This window comes from Acomys minous (genome assembly GCF_964271855.1).
Source record: "Acomys minous genome assembly, chromosome: 15".
Taxonomy (NCBI): Eukaryota; Metazoa; Chordata; class Mammalia; order Rodentia; family Muridae; genus Acomys; species Acomys minous.
Window position 1 is genome coordinate 58,832,347 of NC_140497.1, and position 23,769 is coordinate 58,856,115.

The 23,769-nt window shown below is 49.2% G+C and overlaps 1 long non-coding RNA gene across 4 annotated transcripts in view; it reads left to right on the forward strand.

Moving 5' to 3' along the window:
- Positions 1–9,407: 9,407 nt before the first annotated feature.
- The window catches only part of LOC311584973, a 70,634-nt gene continuing 56,272 nt past the window's right edge, over positions 9,408–23,769 (forward strand). For 3 of the 4 annotated variants that reach the window (XR_014775059.1, XR_014775060.1, XR_014775061.1), the window contains exons 1-3: positions 9,408–9,857; positions 10,158–10,263; positions 10,712–10,903. This is a non-coding gene — a long non-coding RNA (uncharacterized lncRNA). The remainder of the gene's footprint in view (positions 9,858–10,157; positions 10,264–10,711; positions 10,904–23,769) is intronic. The other variant, XR_014775062.1, reaches the window with a different exon arrangement.

The following is a 23,769-nucleotide window of genomic DNA, read 5'->3' on the forward strand; positions in this document are numbered from 1 at the left end:
GAGGGAGGGACAGATAATGCCTGGGCCTGGCTCTCAAACACTGCTCCACTCCTGCCAACAGGAGGCGAGTTGTGTCCACAAAGGCCCAGTAAACCGAAAGATATTTGGGCAGGAAGAGCTGGGCCAGGAAGCATCCATGCAAAACAGAAGGGCGGACTTTTGGATTAATTCTGATTTGCTTGTTGTGTCTTTTTTCTGTGGCAGAAGCACTTTCGGAAGCCACACACTTCTTGGGGTACAGAATGGTGGTAACACACAGAGAGAGCCCAAGGGAGAGGCTTTCTTTAGTAAAGGAACTCTTGGGAGGCTAGGCAATCAGACCATAAAGGCATTTCTAGGGAACATTCTAGAAGGTGAGCAACATTTCCTGGCCCAGCAGTGTGCCTACTTGTACAGAGAGTGAGTGAGAAGATGCAGCCATTTCTCCTCTCAGGTGGGCTGGTCTTGTCTTGGCATCAATGTGTCATCAGCAGGCACGGGCTTCGGTGTTTCTCCCTGGGGCTATTCCAGCAAGGGGAGAAGCTGTTTCCTGCTGCTATGGGACACCCAAGGGCTGCAGAAGGCAAGGCCTTTTAGTAAAAGGACTGACCTGTGCTGAGGCCCATCACAAGGAAAAGTTATCCCCTCTCTGTCTAGGCAGCTTGAAAAGCAAGATTTGGGGAAAGAAGAACTTTGAATGACAGCAATTATGTTCACCTTCCCCTCAGAACTGGTACCAGTGGGAGCCGTTAGCCTGGCCTGCGTTATCTTTGCCTGGTGCACAGTGCCCACTAGGTTAGAAGGTGCACGTCCTTACCTCTTACCTATGGCCATTAGAGCAAGAGTGTATTTTTGTATTTCTGGTGCTTATTTTAATATTTCAGTAAAGATGTCCTGAAAGCATTTGTACTGATGAACATATCAGGCTCCTGGCCATGTCTGTGAGGAGACTCAGCACTGTTTCACCCAGTTCCCTAATGAGCCTCACAGAGTTCATTTCTACTCCCAAGTTCAGGGAAGGAAAGCCTTACTCTGGCTGTCTTTATCCCTTCCTTTCTGGAAATGAGCACGAGGTCACTGGGAATATTTCCCTTTTGCTCTGGGCTGCCAGGAAGCCGAATGAAATCTGATACCCAACACGACCCAGAAGACTCTAAAGATGTCCCTGCTCACCTGCTCATGTCTCCTTTCCTCTAGTCTTGTCATCTCTCTTACTTGGTACTGATCCTGTTCCCCCTTCAAAGTCTGGTTCATATTTACTGTCATTTTATGGAGGAATTTCCAGCTCTGGGTTCCACCAATGGCCAGACACATAACAGCCAATGACCAGAGCGAGTCTGGGTAGGGTTTGGTGAAAGCTGAGGCAACCTGAGGCTGTCTTCTCATATAGCGTTGTCCCACGGCCCACTGTCGGTCTCTATTCCTCATTCCTGATTTATTTATAGCATCGTTTCCTATAGCTACTTTGTGAAAGTGTGTGCATATGTGTGTGTGTGCACATACGTGTGTGTATATGATCCTCTCCATCAGAGTTCATATTGTCTTATGTTGGAGTGTCTTGCACACTTTGTTTCCCTCTGTTTTTCCATGGGAAAGAACGTGTTTTGTACCAGTATCATTTGCCTGGAACATCATAGCTGTGCTTTGGGTCAGTGATGAATAAAGGTGAGTGCACGTGTGTGCCTCTGTGTGTATACATGTGCGTTTGTTTGTATGTGGGGGTGCATGTGTGTGTGTTTGTGTGTGGGGGTGCAAGGGCACCCCAGAGGTCAGCCTTGGGTGGTGGTTTTTTGAGACAGGTGTTCTCAGACTTTTCATTGGTCTGTTCAGCAGCCCCCAGCTGTCTTGCAAGCTCCAGGCCTCCAACCATCTCGGCCTCCCAGGTGTGTGTCCACGCTAGTCCCCTGGCCAGGCACTCAGGAAAGAGGGACAGAAGGCTCCCCTGGCCTCGTTCCTTCCGTCCCAGATGTTACATGGGCATTTTCCCTGCTACAAACCGTGCCCTTGAATTTAAGGTCAGCCTCATGCTGGTCTATTTCTATAAGTTTTGACAGAGATCTAGCCTGTCAGTGTGTGCATAGTGTGTGTTTCTTAAACCCTTCTCATGTACCATACCCTTCGTTTCACTGGCTACCTGTCAAAAATGGAAAACCTAAAATATTTCTGCAGCTCACATACCTGTGCAACCATACCTGTGCTGAATTTCGAGTGTCTTGTGTCTTGTTGCTTTGGCGTCTTTGCTATATTATGGTGATCTTATTTGAGGAGATGCTCTCCTCGTGTGACTCACTGTCAAGCTGGTGAGGTCTTTGTGCTTAAACAGAGGCCATATAAACTAACTGTTGAGAGCGTTACCGAGCTCCGAGTGAGACTTGTTTCCCCAATGCATTCGTATGTGAGCCCAGAAGAGCCTTAATACACACAAAGTACTAGAGTTCATGTCTCTACCTCTCCACAAATCCTAGGACTCCCCCTGAAATCTCTCCTCCTCGTTCCCTCCTTCTCTTTTTGAGGCAGGGTTTTCTGTCGTCCAGGCTGGCCTCACCCCAGCTCACGGTGCAGCTAATGATGACCTGGAACTCCTGATCCTCCTGCCTCCACCTCCCAAGTCCCGGGATCACTGATGTACACACCACACTTTGCTAGGACCTTCCCCCCTCCTTCCACAGTCCTTTTTGTCATTTTTGTCTTCGAATCATTAGTTCACATTTTTAAGTAAATAAAGCTAGAGTTTACTATCATCTTAAAATTGAGATAAAACAGACATGACATGAAATTTGATACCTTAATCTCTTTTGTTCTAAAGTGCTGGGAACTGGGCCCTAGTTTTTACTAATGGTGTGCAGACACCACGCCAATGGGTCTCAGCCCCAGCCTCATCTAAAGCATTACCAAATGCACACATGTTGTTGTACGCCATCACTACCCTCTCCACCATGCCTTGTCATGCGTGGAGTTCCAGACCCATTAAAAACTAGTTCTTTATTCCCCTGCCAACATGATTCCTTGCTTTCAATTTTCTGGAATAGATTTGCATGTGGTTGTTACTTTACATTGTCAAACTGACTGTATTTGGAATCACCTAGGACAGTGGTTCTCAGCTTTCCTAATACTGTGACTCTAATACAGTCCTCATGTTGCGGTGACACTCCAACTATAAAAGTATTTTCATTGCTACTTCATAACTGTAATTTTTCTACTGATATGAACCATAACACTAACATTTTTGGAGACAGAAGTTTGGCAAAGGGGTGGCTTAATGTTCAGGCACACCTCTAGGTGTGTCTGTGAGGACGTTTCCAGAGATTAATAAAAGAGAGGAAAAATCCACCCTGGATGTGGGCAGCAAAATCCCATGGGCTGTGAGCCTAATAGTCTAAAATGAGAAAAAGCATTCACCTCTCTCTGCTCCATGTCTGCAAGAAGTCTCCTGTTGCCTCAGCTTCCCGTCCTGTGAAGCAAAGGACTGCCTCCACTGCAGGCTTCTGCTGCCGGTGTGCAATGGCTCTGCGTGCTGTCCCTACCACAGCAGCCTGGGCACTTCCGCTGCCACGGAGCCAGCCGCTCCATCGCGATTGACTGAGTCCTCTGAACTGTGAGCCCAGTTAGGATTCCTTCACTTGAGTTTGTTTTTCTTTTTCCCTCAACAAGTATTTGGTTTCAACAATGAAAAAGTGACAAATACGACCCAGAAGTGAGATTTCTAGATCACATGTCAACTGCGGGTTTCTTGTTTGTTTGTTTTTAACATTTTGATGACTTCTTCTCTTTTCCACAATAGCTTTGGCATTCTCCATTCTTATCAACAGTGCATGTGGGGTTTAGTTTCTCTGCATCCTCAGTAGCACTTGTTAAGCTTTTATTGCTTGTTTGTTTGTTTTTAGTTTGAAGGACATGTGCTTGTGTGTGCGCGCGCGCATGTGTGTGTGTGTTAGTTCTCTATGGTTCTGATTTGTATTTGCCTAATAACTTGTGATGCTCATGTTGTTCCGTGTGCTTCTCAGCCATTCATATATCTTCTTTGCAGAAGTGTTTATTTTATTCAACTGTTTGGCTTGTCTTGAATCCATTTGTTTTGCGTTATTGAGTTACAGGAATTCTTTACATAGTCTAGAATTTATCATATGCATGATTTGCATATATTTCTCTCCTCTCTGAGGTTTATCTCTTCAGTCTATTGGCTCTTTTATCTGATGCAAAGAATATTTTTTTACTTAAAATTTGTTTTTGATACAATATATTTTTTATCATCTTTGTCTCTCTCCAACTCCCAGATCCTCCGCACCTCCCTTCCCACCGAACTTTATGTTCTTTCTCTCTCTATCAAAACAAACACAAAAACACAAAAATGAAAATCAAAACAAGCAACTAAACAACAAATATGACCAAAAAAAAAAAAGTGCCAAAATGAAACACAAGCGCCACCAAAAACACCTATGGAGGTTTTTTTAGTGTTGGCCAAGTACTCCTAGGCACAGCCCTGGGGCGTGCTTGATACACGCAATGACACTCTATTACAGAAAACTGATTTTCCCTTTCCCAGGGGATATCAGTTACAAATAGCTTCTTGTTTAGCGGTGGTCGCCATGTCCACTTCTCCTTCTTGGTGCTGGAGCCCCATCTGGTTTGAATCTGTCCAGGACCGGTGCATGCTGCCACAGTCTCTGTGAGTTTCTATGTGCACCAGGCCTGCTGTGTCTGGAAGACACTGTTTCCTTGGCGTTATCCTTTCTGGCTCTCACTAGCTTTCGCCTCCACTTGCCTGAGAGATCCCTGAGAGGCAGATGCCAGCGTTTTGAGGATGGCTTTGATGAAGACCTCCCATTCCGAACTGAGTGGTCCACTCTCTGCACACTGTCCAGTGGTGGGTCTCTGTGTTAGTTCCCATCTACTGCAAGAAGACACTTCTTGGATGAGGGTGGAGAACTGCACACTCTATGGGCACAGCTATACGTATTAGGAGGCAGTTTTAATACTATGTTCATTTAGCAGAATAATAGTAATAGGTTCTGCCCCCCTCCCCCAACAAAAACCTATCAAACCACAGGGTCTTGAATTCGACAACAGTACAAGGTTTGGATTACATTTTGTGGAGTGGGCCTTAAATCAAATCAGAAAGTGTTTGGTTATTTTCATAATATCTGCGCCACTATGGTACCAGTGGGCATATCTTGCCAGGACAGTAGTTATGTACATCCTAGGATTTGCAGCTATCTGGGTAGGGATCTCTACCAGCTATACATCTGACAGAGGATTAGTATCTCAAATATACAAAGAACTCAAAAAAAAGGAAACATCAAGAACATACACAACCTAATTCAAAGTTGGAACCAGGAACTAAACAGAGTTCACAAAAGATGAAATGCAAATAGTTGAGAAATAGTTTTTGCTGTTGTTGTGTTTTAATGATCAGACTTTTTAGCCATCAGGGAAATGCAAACCAAAACTATTTGAGATTTCGTCTTGCCACAGTCACAATGGCTAAGGCTTTTTAAACGGCAACAAACGCTGGCGTGGATGTGGAGAAAGAGAAACAGTTATTCATTGCTGGTGGGGGTAAAGACCAGTGCTACTGAAATCAGTGTGATGATGGTTCCTCAAAAGCTAGAAATAGATCACGTGATCTCGCTGTGCCACTGGCGGTGTGAGTGAAAGTGCCTCACATATTTGCATGCTCAGCCCCCAGTTTAGAAGGCTTAGGAGGTGCGGCCTTGTTGACATAGGTGTGTCCTTGCTGCATGAGGTGTGGTGCTGGGCGTGGGCTGTGAGGTGCCAGGCCCAGCTTCTCTCTGTATGCCTGCTGCCTGTGGCTCAGGATGTAAAACCCTGAGCTACTGCTCCAGCACCCGGCCTGCCTCCCATGCAACCCTGCTATTTCAGTTACGTGCTCTCTCCTCTTCCTCTCAGGGCCCACCCCCTCTTGCCTGTTTCTCTCTCAGTTGTCTCTTGCTCCTCCCTTCTCTCTCTCCTCTCACGGCCTGGTCCCGTCTGCTGGCCATGTTCATTTTATGCTTCTCTCTTTGCTCTGGACTCTTCCAGATGCCGCTGGCCGGTCTCTTCTTTGTGTATACAATAAAAACCTTCCCCTCGGCCATACCTTGGAGCAGTCATGTCCTCATTTTGTAAAGTTGCCACCTGATAAATTCACCATAACTTAGAATTATTACAAGTCAAAAATACATTTAGCCGGGCGTGGTGGCACACACCTTTAATCCCAGCACTCAGGAGCAGAGGCAAGGGGATGGCTGTGAGTTTGAGGCCTGCCTGGTCTACAAAGGGAATCCAGGACAGCCAAGGCTACACAGAGAGACCTTGCCTCAACAACAACAACAACAACAACAACAACAACAACAACAACAAATCAACCAAACAAAAAAAAACTCCAAAAAAAAAAACATTTAATATTCCTAACCTTAAGCCTTAGGCAGCCTACCTCCAATATGCTTGAAACATTCAACTAGCTTATGATTAGGAAAAAACATGACCACAGAGAGCCCATTTTCTAACAGGCGCTGACTACCTTGTGGGATTTGTCAGATATTATTTATTATTATTATTTTCAAGACAGGGTTTCTCTGTATAGCCTTGACTGTCCTGGACTCACTTTGTAGACCAGGCTGGCCTTGAACTCACAGTGACCTATCTGCCTCTGCCTCCCTGAGTACTGAGATTACACGTGTGCCACCACACCCAGCTGGGTATGATACTTTAAGTGAAAGCAGAATGCCTGCGTGCCACTGGAAAGAAGGATGTTACTGAAAGCACCTCCCACTTCCATGAGAGTAAAGGTGAAGAAAAAAAAATAGTAAGATACCTGTGCACACACGAATATGAGCCACGGTACTTAAAAGAAATCAAGGTGGGCCTGGAGAGATGGCTCAGTGGTTAAGAGCACTGACTACTCTTCCAGAGGACCTGAGTTCAATTCCCAGCAACCACATGGTGGCTCACAACCATCTATAATATGATCTGATGCATACTGTATACATAATAAATAAATCTTAAAAAAAAAAGAAATCAAGGTAAGAAGCTATGTGTATAGGGTAGATGTAGGCTCTGTTTCTTAACAATTAAACTTTATTATACAACCCAACTAGTTTACACAAGAGGGGAAAAAGGTTAAAGGGGAAAAAAAAGTGAACCTTTTGGTATCCGTTCCATGGGCCGGACGGGTCCCTAGGTGTCTCTGGCCTGTGTGCTGGTTTAGCCTGTTTGCGGATCCTCCTTTCAATCCACGATCCACGTGCACTCAAGCCCGGTCTGAACCTGCTGCTGCTCTCCCCTCTCTGCCTGCCTGTCTCACGTGCAAAGGGCGGTCTCTCTCTCCCATTGAGGATCGATTAGAAAAACAATCATCCAGGTGGAGTCCCCAGGTTTGCTTCCTGAATTCCAGGCCCAGGATGGCTCCACCCAGTCTATGTCAAGGTTAATCTCGGGGAGTATCCACGGTGTGTCCAAGGGCAAAGCCCGCCAAGACTGCTTTCACCTGTGACAAAGCTTATAGTCTTTCCCACAGGGAGACAAAGCAAGAGAGAGACCTAAGCAAGGACAGGAGGAAGGCTGTGTGGAGAAGGGGATAACAGCAGGCTCCTGGGATTCAGGGAAGTGAAGACTGACAAGCATATCAAAGGTAATGGAAGCAGGGCTCTGACTAATGATAGCGGTGGAACGGCAAACACGGAGGCGGACTCCGCATGCTGGACTGGACTCGGGTGTACCAGTGTATCTTTATGCTTTCCAACAAAGATAGATCATCACCAAAACATTGAACATATACGTCGAGGGTACACACAGAGTCAAAAGCCAGCTCTGCGCAGCACTTCTCACCATTTTATTCCTAAACACATACAGCCTTTCCTCACCACCTGGAGGCCTTTCTAGTGTTTCTGACATACCTACCCAAGGAGTCCTGGGTTTATCTAGACCAGTGGTTCTCAGCCTGTGGGTCACGACCCCTTGGTGGGTTGCACATTGATATTTACATTAGGATTCATGATAGTAGCAACATTATAGTTATGAAGTAACAACAAATAATTGTACGGTTAGCGGGGGTCACCACAACATAAAGAACTGTGTTAAAGGCTTGCAGCGTTAGGAAGGTTGAGAACCACTGCTGTATCCTCTACAGATTAGTGCATGTGGGAGAATGTGGGCACAGGCAGTTTTCTTTAAAAAATCCGAAAATCACGTGTGATTCCAGGCCACCTTACCTTCGCTGCACTGTGGGTGGGTTTCCAGGTGGATCCTGCACAGTGAACCTTTCCTTCACTTTCCTGAACCCTGTCTTCCAAAGACACAAAGGCCACCGCACCCTGCCATTCCCAGCTTAACCACCCTTCAAACGCCAGGCCGTGGGAAGAACAGACCACCCCAAAGCCTGAGGGCAGCCTTGGGGTCGGGGAAGTGGTGTCCCAGGGAGAGCAAGCCTGTAGGGTAGCATCATGGCTGTTAGTAAGGTCTGTGTCCTGACCTGAGCAGGCCGAGACAGTCTTTAACTTCTTCCTGCTCTTGACTCAAGCCAGGATGCTTTAGCTCACCTTCAGGGCTGCTGACTCAGGCACACAGCGTGCATGGATGTTGATTTCCTACTGTCCGTGAGAAAAGAAGCCTGGAGCTGGGAAGGCACGGCAGTAAGGAAACAAAACACCGGTCCATCTTTAGTTCCAGGATAATCTCTGTGCTGGGCCTGGTTCCTGAACAGGCAGCGCTTGTTCATGGTTGGTCTTAGACCCCTGAGCGTTTTTTCTAATTTTTATTTTTAAAGATGCAAAAAGGCACGCAATCAAATCTGTAGCAGAGACATCAAGTGAGTCTGACTTTGCCCAAGCAAACTTGCCAAAACTTTCAAAGATCCTGTGTGCACAGTGCGACTCATCACTGAATGCTGGCTGACGTTGAGAGCCACGGAATCGAGCAAACCGACAGCTGACACTAGAGAAAACATTTAATCCTAAAACTGTAGAATTGTTTAAGCAAGGATTTCTTCTGCTCTCTCTTTGGCAGCCAGGCCAGGAGCAGCAGCCTCTTGCCTGGCAGTTACTGAGGGCTTACCGCCTGCCAGTTCTTACGTAAATTTTATTTAATTCCCACCAGAGTTTTAGGAGGGCCTCCCGTAGAATAAGATGCTCAGGGTTAGAGACAGAGTCACTCCTGTTCAGAGACCAAGTGTCTTAGTTTGCTTTCTATTGCTACGGTAAAGAACGCCACCGGAAGCAACCCGCAGGGGGGAGGGTTTACTTGCCTTACACATACCCTGAGTCACAGCGCACAGGAGGAAACTAAGGCAGGAACCGACGCAGCAGCTTTAGAGGAACAGCGACAGCTGACTTGATCTTCGTGGCTTGCTCAGCTTGCTGTTTGGAAATACACTGCAGGACCGCCTCGCCTGGTGGTCTGGGCCCTCTCACAGGATCGTTGATTGAGGACACTATCTGCCGATCCGAAGGGGACATTTTCTCCATGGAAGTTTCCGCTTCCCAGCTGACTCTAGCTTTAGTCTAGATCCCCCAGAAATCTAACCAACGCACCCAGCTAGTTAAATGTGGCGTGTCTAGGAGTGTGATGTTGCAAATCTGGCTTCCTCTTGTCAGCCGGCTTGAGCTCAGGTGTGACGGCTTCAGTCAGTGCTCTGGGGAAAGAGTTCCAAAGAGAAACTCCAGTCCTCCACTGGTGATTCAAGATGGCCTCTCCGATTAAGCAGTGTGAGAGAAAGTCCAAGAGTGGAGTCGTGAGAGGAGAATTGGAGAGCTCGTGAGAAGACGCCAAGGAAACAAGACAAGAGTGTGTGTGGCCTCAGTTTCTTTACAGAGCACAGCATTGGTCTTGGAATGAGTTTCCATGCTTCTCAGGCATAGCAAGGAGCAGTGAGTTTACTTCGGGTAATTCATTACAACTGGCTGTTGTTACGTGTTTATGTGCCTCTGTGGGAAAACATGTCTTTGTCACGTGCGGCTTGTCCGCCACATGCAGCTTGCCCTTGTGAGCGTGCACTTTACTCATGTGACTCCTCTTAAGTCTCGGAGTCTAAATTGTCTGATGCTCTGAATAAAGTCGGCCACTGCATGGGACTTGACTGTCTGGTTTATTGGCCTCACTAGCCCAGTCCTACCGTTAATTAGTGCAATAAAAAAAAAACCATGGCATATAATAACCTTGGTGTACTCTCTCCTTATTCCCAGGTGACACTGCAGACTTCTATGCCTCCTGCTGACAAACAGGCCATGGCTAATGGCTTCGTTGCCCTTCTGACTAAAGGAATCTATCTGTTAGCAGCTTTTTTTTTGGGTAAGTATCCCCTGAAACGGTTGTCACTAGGCTCCTATTCTGCGAAGGAAACTTAGCGTATCTATTCTCAGCCCAAGATCAAACCCTCTGTTTTCTGTATGTGTTTTAGTCTTTACTTCCAATTGTGAGCCCTTGTATTTTATGGTCTTTATCCAGGCCAACTGGCTGCTGATGAAAGAGAAGTAAGTCAGTTAATTAAGGGACAATGTCTTACTGCAGGATGTGAGTGGTCTGTGTAAAGATGAGACTTGAGACGTCACGCAGTTGCTCCTCCTGTCACCTTGGATTCTGTGGATGGAGCCTGTGGCATTTTCTCCTGAAGCTGCATCAGCCTTAAACCCGAGGTTGGTTGGCCTTTTGTTCTCACTGAAGACAGACCTGCTGTGACTCGGGGTGGCTGGAAAGGGATGGCATTTAGTCTAGACACCTTTGTGCTTTTCTTTCCCAGCAGCTTACAGTTTGATGCAGCATCAGGGATGGTCAACCTTATTGGATGAGATTATAAAGCCCAACATATTGGGAAGGAACTGACAGCACCACGGTGACATGCAAGCGCTTCCTGCTCCCCCCAGCTCTTCACTGCCAGGAGAAAACGATAATAAATTCGAGGACTGTCAGAGCTGTGGGGTTTCCCAGAAAGGTAAGATAACCGGTTTTGTCTGTTTCCTCTGACTGAGTTAGTTCCAAGAGTTGAATCCATTCTGGGATTGAACACACACACACACACACACACACACACACACACACACACACTTCCCAAAACAGTCCCCCAAAACACACTAACACACACATACACACTCAATACACATACACCAAAACACACCAACACACACACCCATAAACATAACACACACCTCAACACCCAAAACATACACACACACACACACACCAAAACAAGCAGCGTTCTTATATGATAGTCATATAACCAAAGCAGCTGACCACTTTCAAGTGGAAACAGAGAGAAGCCATGGATGAGAAACAGGACGTATTAATTTAGCCTTACAAATGTGCCATTTGCAAGGCCAGCATTACTCACTCTTGGCATGAGCCGTGTGAGGCCAGAGTCTGCTTGAACACCATGGCTCTGAACTGTCCTTTCCATGAGGGGAGGGCTTTCCAGCCGGTGACACGCTCCAACTCTGCGGAAACGCCCAGATGTAACTCTGGCCCTAACATCACAGGAAAGCACACAGTTCGCCATAGACATGGTGCGTTCTTGACGGTCTCAGCAAAGTAACGCGCCCAGTTAAACCTGCGGGAATCTTATAGTTTGGTGCATGTTGAGGGAGGGGGCTTAAAACTGGGAAATGTGAAATTATACAGAAACCATTTCGGTCTCCTAACTGCGATGTGGTTGGAACCTGAGTCAGACTCTCTTGGGCTGTTTTCCTTCTCCAGAAATGTTCCTATGGTGATGGAAGTAGAGAGATGGTGTCTTTTAAGGCCACGAACCAGTGCCTTTCACTGTCTCTGCCTTATCTGTCTTGGTTTACCCACTCAGTGCAAATGGGAGACAGTGGGGAGTTCAAAGCTCCTGCCTTGGCCTCCATACCGTCTCTGCAGCAACAGCATCTCTGACCCAGAGGCTGACTTTTAACCTGGGTCTCACGTTTCACAGCCACCTTGAAACCCTGCTCTCACCCTATCCTGTTGTTTTTTCAACCTTCTTCTTGTATCCCCTCTTAGCCTGTGGCTCTTCCACTGTTGGCTCTGTGTCTTAGTAATTAAACTTTATTATACAACCCAACTAGTTTACACAAGAGGGAAAAAAAGGTTAAAGGGAAAAAAGAGTGAACTTTCTGGTATCTGTTCCACGGAATGGGTCCCTTGGTGTCTCTGGAAAGGGGTCCCTAGGTGTCTCTGGCCTGCGCACTGGTCCGACCTGTTCTCTGATCCTCCTTCCAATCCAAGTGCGCTCAAGCTGGGTCTGAACCTGCTGTTCCTCTCTCCAGTCTGCCTGCCTGTCTGTCACGTGCAAGGGGCGGTCTCCCTCTTCCATTGAGGGTCCATTAGAAACACAATAGTCCAGGTGGAGTCCCTCGGTCCCCTTCCTGAATCCCAGGCCCAGGATGGCTCCACCCAGTCCATCTCAAGGTTAATCTCAGGGAGTATCCGTGGTGTGTCCAAGGGCAAAGACTGCTTTTACCTGACAATGCCTACAATCCTTCCCACATCCACCCTCACTCAGCCTTATCCTTTGATCCCTGCCAGGGACCAAAAGGCCTGAGGCCGACTCCCACCCATTCAGTATTTGCAGCAAACATCCTGCTGGGCCACTCATTAGGTATGCAAGGCATCCGGCTTAGTCCTGAGAAGACAGCGATCTGATCCTAAGATATTCACAGAGACATCCTGCTTTGTCTCACCTTAAAGACCCCTCCCCTTGCTAATGTTCCCGGGGCTCAACCCAGAAGATTTTGTACTTTTCCACTACTCCCTTGCGTACCCCGCCCGCCCTAAAGCAGGTTTTAAAAAGCCTGCCCTTACCTTTAATAAACGAGCTCTTGACAAGCAATTGTTCGCTTGAGCTACTGTCTCTCTCCCGCCCATGTCTTTATGTACAGGTTGCGACCCCCCTCGATCCCCCAATAACTGACCAGCTGGACTGGTTGGTGGACTAATTATCGTTACATGGATTAATTTCATCTGGCGACCACGAAGGGACTCGAGGTGCGGGTTTCTCCCCGAACGGATTAAGGGACCGGTCCACAGGAGTTTTCATGACCAGCCGAGCTCGCCCGGCCGGCTTCGTCATTAGGTGAGTCATCCGTTCGCATATCTCAAGAATGGGCCATTCGCTGTCCAAGGAAGCAAAGTTCATAAAAGGCTTAAAGGACGTACTCAGAGAGAGAGGTATTAGGGTAAAAAAGAAACATTTGATTGAGTTTTTTGTTTTTATTGACCAGACCTGTCCCTGGTTCATGATTGATGGACCTACTATTCATTCTGAAAAGTGGCAGAAGGTGGGGCGTGAGCTTAATGCACTTATTAAAAAAGATGGTAATACAGCGGTGTCGAACAGTATTTTTTCTTATTGGGGCCTTATACGGGACATAATTGAGTCCGGCGAAAACGAAAGCGGAGAGAGGCAGCTCCTCTCCGTGGCTGAACTCTGCCTGCGCGAATCTCTCCCTCCTTCTCGTGTTCCTTCCTGTTCCTCTTTGCAGGGTTCCTCTCTTCCTACATCCTCGGAGCCCTTAAAAAATCTTTCCCCTGCGCCTGCGTCCAAGCCTTCCCCTTCCTCCCGCCGTCTCTATCCGTCGCTTCCTCCCACCCATGAGGACCCCATTTCCGCTATGGAACGCGGGTGTTCACCACTTTGTGCCCCTGTTTTTCCCCCAAAAAGGACACCCTCTGTCCGGTCCGGTCCGCCAGCCTCTCCTGTTCCCCCTCCGTCAGTCGGCCCTTCACGCGCCTCCCGCCATTCCGCCATTTTCCTTTCTCAGGCCCCAGATGAGCCCTTGGATCCGGATGCTGCTGCCACCCTTGAGGAGGAGGCTGCTCGACATCATTCCGATGATGGCCTCCTCCGCGCGGCGCCAACCTTTCCCTCCTCTACCTTGCTCACTCTTCCCCCTCCCCTTACTAAGCCCTACCCTGCCTCCCGGCTCCCGCCACCTTGTTCCCTCCCAAACTGCTTTTGCCAGACGGAGGCTCATCTCCAACACCAGATCTCCCATGCGACGAAGATTCTTCAGCTTCAACAACGGCTTTCGCTTTTAACAACGCGCATTTCCTCCACAGCTCCGTTTATTTTCCCTGTCACCCGTTCCCAGAGCCAGCCCGCCCTGAGCGGGGCGAAAACTGAGGCCATTGATTCAGGCGCTGCTTTGGGAGACCCACCTGCCCCTACACCCTCCCAGTCGTCCGCGGCCCTTGTAGATTCTGATAGTGAGCATGATTCCTCAGGTTCGGAGGGAGAACAGAAAGGTGGTGGAACGGCTCCTGACCCTACCCCCACTGCTTATCATAAACTCAAATTTAAAAAGCTAGAAAAACTTAACACGGCTGTCCGTAGTTACGGACCTAATGCGCCGTTCACACTCTCCCTCCTTGATGATTTGGCAGATGGAGGTCATCTAACGCCCAACGAGTGGATCACCACTGCACAGACTGTCCTCACTCGAGGACAGTTCCTTTCTTGGAGGGCGGACTGGGCTGATCGTTGCCGTGACCTTATCCGAAAAAACGTACAGCAGGGACATCGCGAGACCCGTGAATGGTCTCTTGACAAACTCCTTGGCCAGGGCAAATATGCCACTGACGAAAAACAGCGTGCACTCCCCTTTTCCTTACTTTCACATTCTAGTTCTGCCGCTCTCGCTGCTTGGAGAACTATTGCTTCCACGGGCTCCGCCCTGTCCCCTATTACCAAGATTCTTCAGGGACCTCAGGAGCCCTTCAGCGACTTCGCTGCGCGCCTCCTGGAGGCTTCAGAAAGATCCCTTGGTCCTGGCCAGACAGACAGTAAATTTCTTACACAATTGGCCTTTGAAAATGCCAACTCAGCCTGTAAGGCAGTTCTTAGACACAAATATAAGGGCAGGGATCTTGATGAGATGATTCAGCTTTGCCGAGAGGTTGATCCCCTAACTGATAAGTTTACCAAGGCCATTATGGCCGTCGGAGCCCTCCCTAGCGGGGCCTCCTGTTACCGGTGCGGCCAACCGGGACATTTTGCCCGCGCCTGCCCAAATGAGCGTAACCGCCCACCCTCACAGGCTGGACAGCCGCCGGTCGTTCCGCCACCCACTGGATCCCGGGGACCTGTGGCCCGGCCCCCCCCTACAACGCTCTGCCCTCGTTGCCGTAGAGGTCGTCATTGGGCGAACACCTGCCGTTCCACTGTTGATGCCATGGGTAACCCTCTCCCCCCGCGTTCGGGAAACTCCTCTGGGGGCCAGTCCCGGGCCCCTCACCCTATCCAATTCCAGCCTGCGTCGGGACCGGTGTCACAGGCTCCCCCCAATTTACAGACCCGCTTCCATCCACAGACCTCCTACCCCACCTCCCAAACCCAACCTCCTCCCATTCCAGCAGCGGCCCCTTGCCCTCCCCCACAGGATTGGACTTCCGTGCCACCACCTCTACAATACTGACGCCCGAGGATGGAACCTTGTCCTTGCCTGTCGCCCTCTTTGGAAACCCTCCCCCTCTTCCCCTCCTGGTCCTCGGCCGTGCCTCTTCTGCCCTTATCGGGCTACTCATCTATCCCCTCGTTTTAAAACACCCGCTCCCTTCTCCTACGCTCCTCCTTGCCGCCGCTACCCAGGGCCCTCTCTCCATCTCTCCTGGTCAGATTCTGGCCTGGGCCCTTCCGTTAACCCTGGCTGACTCTGTTGTCTCTCCTCCCGCCACCCCGACTCCCTCCCTGCCCCCCTCCGCTTTTTGGGTCCAACGCTTAACTTCTGATAGACCCCATCTTACACTAAGGCTTGATGGCCGCCCCTTTGAAGGCATCATTGATTCCGGGGCAGATTCGACGGTCCTGTCCCAATCTTCTTGGCCCTCGTCTTGGCCCTGTCAGCCCTCCCTTACTCACCTTCAGGGCATCGGAATATCTACCAATACCCTTCAAAGTTCTAAGGTCCTTCGCTGGACTGACCCTGATGGCCAGACAGGGACGGTGCAACCGTTCATTGTCCCAGGGTTACCCGTTAATCTGTGGGGCCGGGACATACTCTCTCAGATGGGGGTCTTTATCTATAGCCCCTCCTCTCCTGTCACGCATCAGCTTTTGGATCAAGGCTATTTGCCAGGCCAGGGCCTCGGCAAGCTGGGACAGGGGCGTCTCGAGCCCATTGTCCCTATGCCTAGGATTAGTCGCCAAGGGCTGGGATATGAACAAAATTTTTTATAAGGGCCACTTCTCCCCCTGCACTCCAGGCCGATAAAATTACTTGGAGAACTGATTCTCCTGTCTGGATCGATCAGTGGCCCCTTCCTTCCCGTAAACTGGCCGCAGCCTCAAGGCTGGTGCAGGAGCAACTTGATGCAGGCCATGTTGAGCCCTCTACTTCCCCCTGGAACACCCCCATTTTTGTCATCCAAAAAAAGAATGGTGCCTGGCGACTCCTCCAGGACCTCAGGGAAATTAACAAGACCATGATGCCCATGGGAGCTCTGCAGCCTGGTCTCCCCTCTCCTGTAGCTATCCCTAAAGGATTTCATAAACTTGTTCTCGACCTTAAAGATTGCTTCTTTTGCATTCCCCTACACCCTGACGATTCCAAACGTTTTGCCTTTAGCCTCCCTGTTGTTAATCATGTTGGGCCCTCACCCAGATTTCAATGGCGGGTACTTCCTCAGGGCATGGCCAACAGTCCCACTCTTTGTCAAAAATATGTAGCCCAGGCCATCGACCCGCTACGCCTTAGGTACCCACATTTATATATTATTCATTATATGGATGACATCTTACTTGCTGGCCCTAACACGGCTGAGCTCTCTCTCGTCACCCAGGAACTTGTTAAGAGTTTGGGTCATCTGGGACTTAAAATTGCCCCAGACAAAATACAACTACACCCCCCTTTTCTTTTTCTGGGCTATGAACTTGGGACCTCTTCAGTCAGGACCCAAAAGGTCCAGCTCCGCCGAGACACCCTTAAAACACTTCATGACTTCCAGCAGCTTTTGGGGGACATAAACTGGCTGCGCCCCTACCTTAAGCTCACTACTGGAGAGCTTAAACCCCTTTTTGATATTTTAAAAGGCAACTCTGACCCTTCTTCACCACGCAGTCTCACTGCTGAAGCTTCAGTGGCCCTACAAAAGGTCGAAGACGCCATCTTCCACCAGTCCATCTCCTATTATGACCCTACCCAGCCTTTCGCGCTCATAATTTTTCCTTCCCTCTTTGCCCCCACAGGACTGCTCTGGCAACGGACCCCTCTCTTTTGGCTTCATCTCCCCTCCTCCTCCACTAAGGTCCTTCCTACCTATCCTACTCTGGTTGCGTCTCTCATTCGACAGGGGCGGGAAGCGGCCACCAGGCTTTTCGGAAGGGACCCTCACTCTATTATCACGCCTTACTCGGCCACACAAATAAGGTGGCTTTTTCAAAATTCAGATGATTGGGCGGTCTCCTGTATTTCTTTTTGCGGCCTATTAGATAATCATTATCCCCCAGATAAACTAATTCAATTCCTGCAGCGACAACCTGTCATCTTCCCGAGAGTCACCCGCTCCAGACCCCTCCCCCAAGCTTCCCTGGTTTTTACTGATGGCTCCTCTACCGGGGTTGCTGCCCTTTCTGTGGACGGAGCTATCCTGCAAAAACAAACCCCCCATACCTCTGCTCAGCTTGTTGAGCTGGAAGCTGTTGCACACGCCTTTACATTGCTTCCCCATACTCCCTTTAATCTATATACTGATAGTGCCTATGTAGCATCCTCTGTTCCACTCCTCGAGACGGTTCCTCGTATTAAGCCTGCTACTAATGCCTCTCCTCTCTTCTCCCGTATCCAACAGCTTATTCTTTTGCGCTCTCAGCCTTTTTTCGTTGGTCATATTCGAGCTCACTCTACCCTGCCAGGGCCTCTGACTACACTTAATGCCCAGGTGGACTCAGCCACGCGCCCCCTGCTTTCAGGGCTGGCCGTTCCATCCGCCAGCGACACCGTTGCTATGGCCAGGGAGGCTCACGCCCTCCACCACCTTAATTCCCAAAGCCTTCACCACATGTTCTCCATCACTCGGGAACAAGCCCGGACTATTGTTAAAGAATGCCAGGCATGTGTCACCTTTCTTCCCGAGCCACATACGGGAGTCAACCCTCGTGGCCTCATGCCTGGACAGGTCTGACAAATAGATGTTACTCATTTTTCCTCTTTTAAGAAACTTAAGTATATTCATGTGTCTATAGATACTTTTAGTGGATTTATTTGCGCCTCTCCGCACGCTGGAGAGGCTACTAGAGATGTTATTGATCATGTTTTATATTGCCTTACTGTTGCCCCCAAACCCTATACCTTAAAGACTGATAACGGCCCTGGGTATACAAGCTCTGCCTTCAAGTCCTTCTGTGCCCAACTACAGATTAAACATGTTACGGGGATACCTTACAATCCCCAAGGACAAGGAATTGTCGAGAGGGCCCATCAGACACTTAAAGCAATGCTTAATAAATTACAGTTTTCCAAAGGAATCCTATATCCCTCTACAGCAGGGCCTCGCCTGCTTCTCAATCATGCATTGTTCATCCTAAATTTTCTACAAAAGGATGATCTTGGCCATTCGGCGGCCGATCGCCTTTGGCACTCCTCCACCTCCTCCACCTATGCCAAGGCTCTGTGGAAGGATCCACTGACCCACCGATGGCATGGACCCGACCCAGTCCTTATTTGGGGCAAAGGTCATGCCTGCATTTATGATCAGAAAGAACAAAATGCGCGCTGGTTACCTGAGCGCCTAGTCAAACCTTTTAACCCCCCTCTCCCAGGGAACTCCCCTGAGGAAAAGATGTAATTGTGCTCTTTTTTAGGATAAAAAAGATACCGCCGATGCATCACGTTGCTACTCACCACGTCGCTCCTTTGCCTCTGCCTCCCTGAAGTGATTCTCGCCGCATTTCTGCGCCAACCTCAGCCTTATACAATCTATAATTTTATCTGGGTCATTATTAACCAAGCGGGAGATATTGTTAGTTCCTCCTCCTCTCAGGGCATTAATCCCCAGTGGCTCGATTTACAGGTTGACCTCTGTGCCCTGGCCCTGGGAGGCCCCTCTTCTTGGGGCGTGGAAGACATTTTTTTTCTCTCGCTCGGTTGGTGGTCCCAGCCCCTGCTGCTGTAATGACCTGGAGCGCATCATGCTCCACAAAACCTTACACCAGGATGGGATTGCTTGGGCCGGAGGACTCTATGTTTGCCCGGGACCCTCTCATCGGCCCCATCCTGATAACCACCGCTGTGGTGGGGCCCAAGATTTTTACTGTGCCTCTTGGGGGTGTGAGACCACTGGCGACACGTACTGGAAGCCATCCTCTTCTTGGGACCCTTAAAGACCTTTGCAATGTAGCTCGTTCAGTCACCAATGGCTGGTGCAACCCCCTGACCATTCGCTCCACTGAGCCCGGTAAACGTGCCATTTGGACGGGTCGTGGATTTAAATGGGGCCTCCGTGTTTATAAATCAGAGTACGATTTTGGACTTACGTTTTGGTTACACCTCCTGAAAAAGGTACCCAGTAAGGGCGCTGCAGTGGTTGGGCCTAATCATATTTTCCATCATCCTGTTCCCGTTCCTGCTCCTGACCCGCCCCCCCCCCCCTCCGCCTAAACCCGCCACCCCCATGCCTCCCTCCCCTCCCACCCCCTCCCTTCCGACCTACCCTCCCCCTGGGCCCCCCCCCCCCATTTCGGCTGATGTCATTCCCCAGTTGACAAATGCCTCCATATGGGCCTTAAAAAAAAAAAAAAAAAAAAAAAAAAAAAAAAAGAATGACTCCTCCTTGTCATTTCCTGAATGTTGTATGTGTTTCTCCCCCTCCCCGCCCTTTTACGAGGGTATTGCTCTTCTTTCCACCTTGCTCTTTACTAATGTTACCCCACCCTCACCGGCTTAGCTCCCGACAATCGCATTACCCTCCAGCCTGTTTCCGGCATAGGTACTTGCCTCCTGGGTCCCCATATGCTCCCTCCCCCAACCTCTTCCCCTCAGCGACGTTCGCGCCCAGACTGTCATTCCCGACCTCTCCCTCCCCTACATTCTCGCGCCAAATAACACCCATTTTGCTTGTTCCTCTGGTTTAACCTCGATCGTCTATGCCCCTACCTTCCTTTCCTCCAAAGACTGGTGTGTCCTTGTTATTCTTCTTCCCCGTTTTACTATTCATGACCCCGACTCATTTTTAAATTTTCTGAAAGGGGGAATTTCCCCAACCCTAACCTTGCCTCCCCCTGGCTTACTACTCTTCTCCCCACCCTGCTCGGGCCCCTCGTTGGTGTTCTCCTTCTATTATCCTTTGGCCCATGGACTTTAAACCGTCTTACAGGGTTTATTAAAAGTCAGGTTGAAGCTGCCACCAAGAATATCCAGGTTCACTACCGCAGCCTGGAGACTGAGGACTCAAATGAGACTTCTATTTCCATCCAGGAGATTTCACCTACGCCTCAGTCGGTTAACTATGGGCGGCCTTTGCAGTTCCTATGGGCGGCCTTTGCAGTTCCCGAGGATGCAGAATGCTGGATGGTGAGCCTGGTTGTGCCCTCGGTGCCTTTGGTAAACCTGTGCAAGCCCTCCCCTATATCTTTTGGCCTGAGCCCACCTTGACCTGACCCGCGATAGTGCCTGGTAAGTCAGAGACGGAGCGTTCGAATAAGCCTCGGTTATCAGACGTCGGTCGGTCCTTGGTGGGAGGACAGACCATAGGCGTGGTAAGATTGAGCATCGATCCTCTAGCAGGCTCAGGCCATCGCGAGGCCCCCTCTCCTTGGGAATTTGGCCGGTCCAGAATAACTGTTGTCCTGAAACATTGGACATTAGTGATTCTTAAATATACCGCCATCCTGTAACAATGACTGGTGACCTCCTAAAGGTCATTCGCTGGGCTGTAAGGTCTCCCTCAGGCCAAAGTAAACAAAAGGGGTGAGGATGCCAGGGACCAAAAGGCCTGAGGCCGACTCCCACCCATTCAGTATTTGCAGCAAACATCCTGCTGGGCCACTCATTAGGTATGCAAGGCATCCGGCTTAGTCCTGAGAAGACAGCGATCTGATCCTAAGATATTCACAGAGACATCCTGCTTTGTCTCACCTTAAAGACCCCTCCCCTTGCTAATGTTCCCGGGGCTCAACCCAGAAGATTTTGTACTTTTCCACTACTCCCTTGCGTACCCCGCCCGCCCTAAAGCAGGTTTTAAAAAGCCTGCCCTTACCTTTAATAAACGAGCTCTTGACAAGCAATTGTTCGCTTGAGCTACTGTCTCTCTCCCGCCCATGTCTTTATGTACAGGTTGCGACCCCCCTCGATCCCCCAATAACTGACCAGCTGGACTGGTTGGTGGACTAATTATCGTTACATGGATTAATTTCAGATCCCCACTTTTTGTCATCTTCAGGAAGTATATTATCTCCAGGGCCTGCCTTATTTCCACCGTGTAACTAAGTACTTGGCCACGATGCTCAGCTCACTGGAGTTCTGTGCGTGGTCTACTAATGGGGTCTCCGTGCGTCCCTGACTGCCCCTGGACCACTCCTGAATCCACACTCGCAACTCTGAAACACAAGCCTTTCTGAAATATACTTCGGTCTGTGCGGTGAGCCTATGTGTAAGCCTCGGGGTGAGTTACGAGACCTCTGACTTGGCCCTGAGGGTTTGCCATGATGGGATGGCTCACTTCCTCAGCATCACTGAAGTGGACGTTAGCTCGCCAGCAGTTCCTTGAATGGCCCAGCTCTCTTCATCTCCCAGCTTTTGCTCTTCCGGGGATGGTGTGTTCTGACCATTCCTCACTCACATACAAACTCTCTATTCCTGCCTACCTTTCTCATCTTTCAGATCTCAGCTCGAATGGGATTTGAGCCTAGAGACATATTTAATATGATTTGGGTATACACAGGTACTCATAAGTGTGTGTGTGTCATCCTCAGATGTTGTTCCTTGGGTACCATCCATCTTGGTCTTGTTTGTTTGGTTGTTGAGACTGACCACCTCACTGGCCTGGAGGTCACCAATCAGGTTAGACTAAGGAGACTAGGCTAAGGAGTTCCAGGATCTGCCCATGTTCACCTTCCCAGTAGGCATTACTAGAGTGTTCCATGATGCCCCGAGTGTTTGTGGCTCTCATGGCAGGCACCTTTCTGATTGAGCAATCTCTCAGCCAGTATTTTGTATCTATTTACTTAATATGCTTTTTTCAAGGGTTTGTTTTATGTATGAGTGCTCTATCCCCATTTACACCTGCATGCCAGAAGAGGGCATCAGATCCCAGGATAGATGGTTGTGAGCCACCATGTGGCTGCTGGGGATTGAACTCAGGACCTCTGGAAGAGCAGAGGTCTTAACCATCTCTCCAGGCCCTATTTGTTTACTATCTGATCTATAATTTACCTTCCTGGATCCATGTCTCTACCCACAGCTAATCTGAAGTTCTCACGCTAGAAAGAAAAACATCCTTTACCTGCTAAGCTGTCTTGCCAGCCTGAGGTTCTTAAATATCTGCAGTGAGGAGCTTAATGTTCTCACTCAGATGTCAGACCAGGGAGTTAGCAGGCAGCTGTGGCCTTGGAATCTGCAAGTACCCATTCCCTCCTGTGTCTCAATCAGTTGCTTCCTAGTCCAGGCAGGAATGAGGGTGAGCTCCAGGAGTGCCAGTCTGCCTTCCCATGTTAGATTTTGTAACTCATTCCTCATGAAGACAACAGGGAAGAGAGAACATTGTACTGCTATAAAAATTTTTTTGTTGACCAGCTTTGGGAAATCAAGCACCATTTAACTTTAGAACATCAATTTAAGGGGCTGGGGTGTGTTCCAATTTCTAATAACCAACATATTCCCCCAAAGTCACTCAGAACTAAACTCCAGGCTCGGAGTTCATCTGTTTCCTGTTTTATATGAATTTGCAAAACTATGATGACTCACCCTGCCCCCCCCTCCCCCCCTCCCCCCCCCCCCCCCCCCCGCCCGCAGCCCCACCCTCTTACGCTCCTCTTCAACACTGGTTAGCATGTGTTAAGACAATAATGCTGGAACACTGACTAGATAATTTATTCACACAGGGATTGTGTTTATTTGCATTGAGGCAGAACCAGGAAACTATTTCCTGCCCCTATTTGGAAGATACTTCCTGTCTACTGGGAAAGAACTGGGTAAATGGGATGGAGCCTCCTCGGCTGCTCCTTGGGATAGGAGCAGTAAATGGGCAACCTGGCTGGTGCGATCAGGAGTCTCTGACCAATGTGAGCATAAGGAGCTATATTGGAAAGGCCAGGGTCTCCTCTCTGCCTTTCATGTCCTTATGCTGACACTTGGCAGGCACCAAAGGGTCCTTGTGCAGCCCCCTGTCCCCCCAACCCCACACAAGGTCTTTGCGTAATAGCCCTGATTGTCCTGGAACTTGCTTTGTAGACCAGGCTGGCCTTGAACTCACAGAGATCTGCCTGCCTCTGCCTCCTGAGTGCTGGGATTAAAGGCATGCTCTACCATGCCAAGCCTCAGCCTCTAAGCTCCCTAGTTTTGGGCACGCCATACATACACAGGGATGCTAGGCCAGCGGAGATAAGTCTTTCTTCCCTTGCTTCCGCTTCCCCCCCCCATCACTGTTTTGTGGGTGGCTTAGTCAGACACATATGGGTCTCATGGATCATGACTCACTATCCGCTTGGCTCCTCAGAAAGCCAGTCTTTCACTCAGTGTTCTTGGTTGCTTCTTCATTTGGTTCCCACCAGAACTGCAGGCCTGGAAGAATTGGGCTGTTTCTAAGAATATCAGAAGTTATGAAGCCAACAGCGGGACCAACCCTCTGCCCCATCTCTTCCTCCGCTTTCCCCAATTGCTTACAGACCCA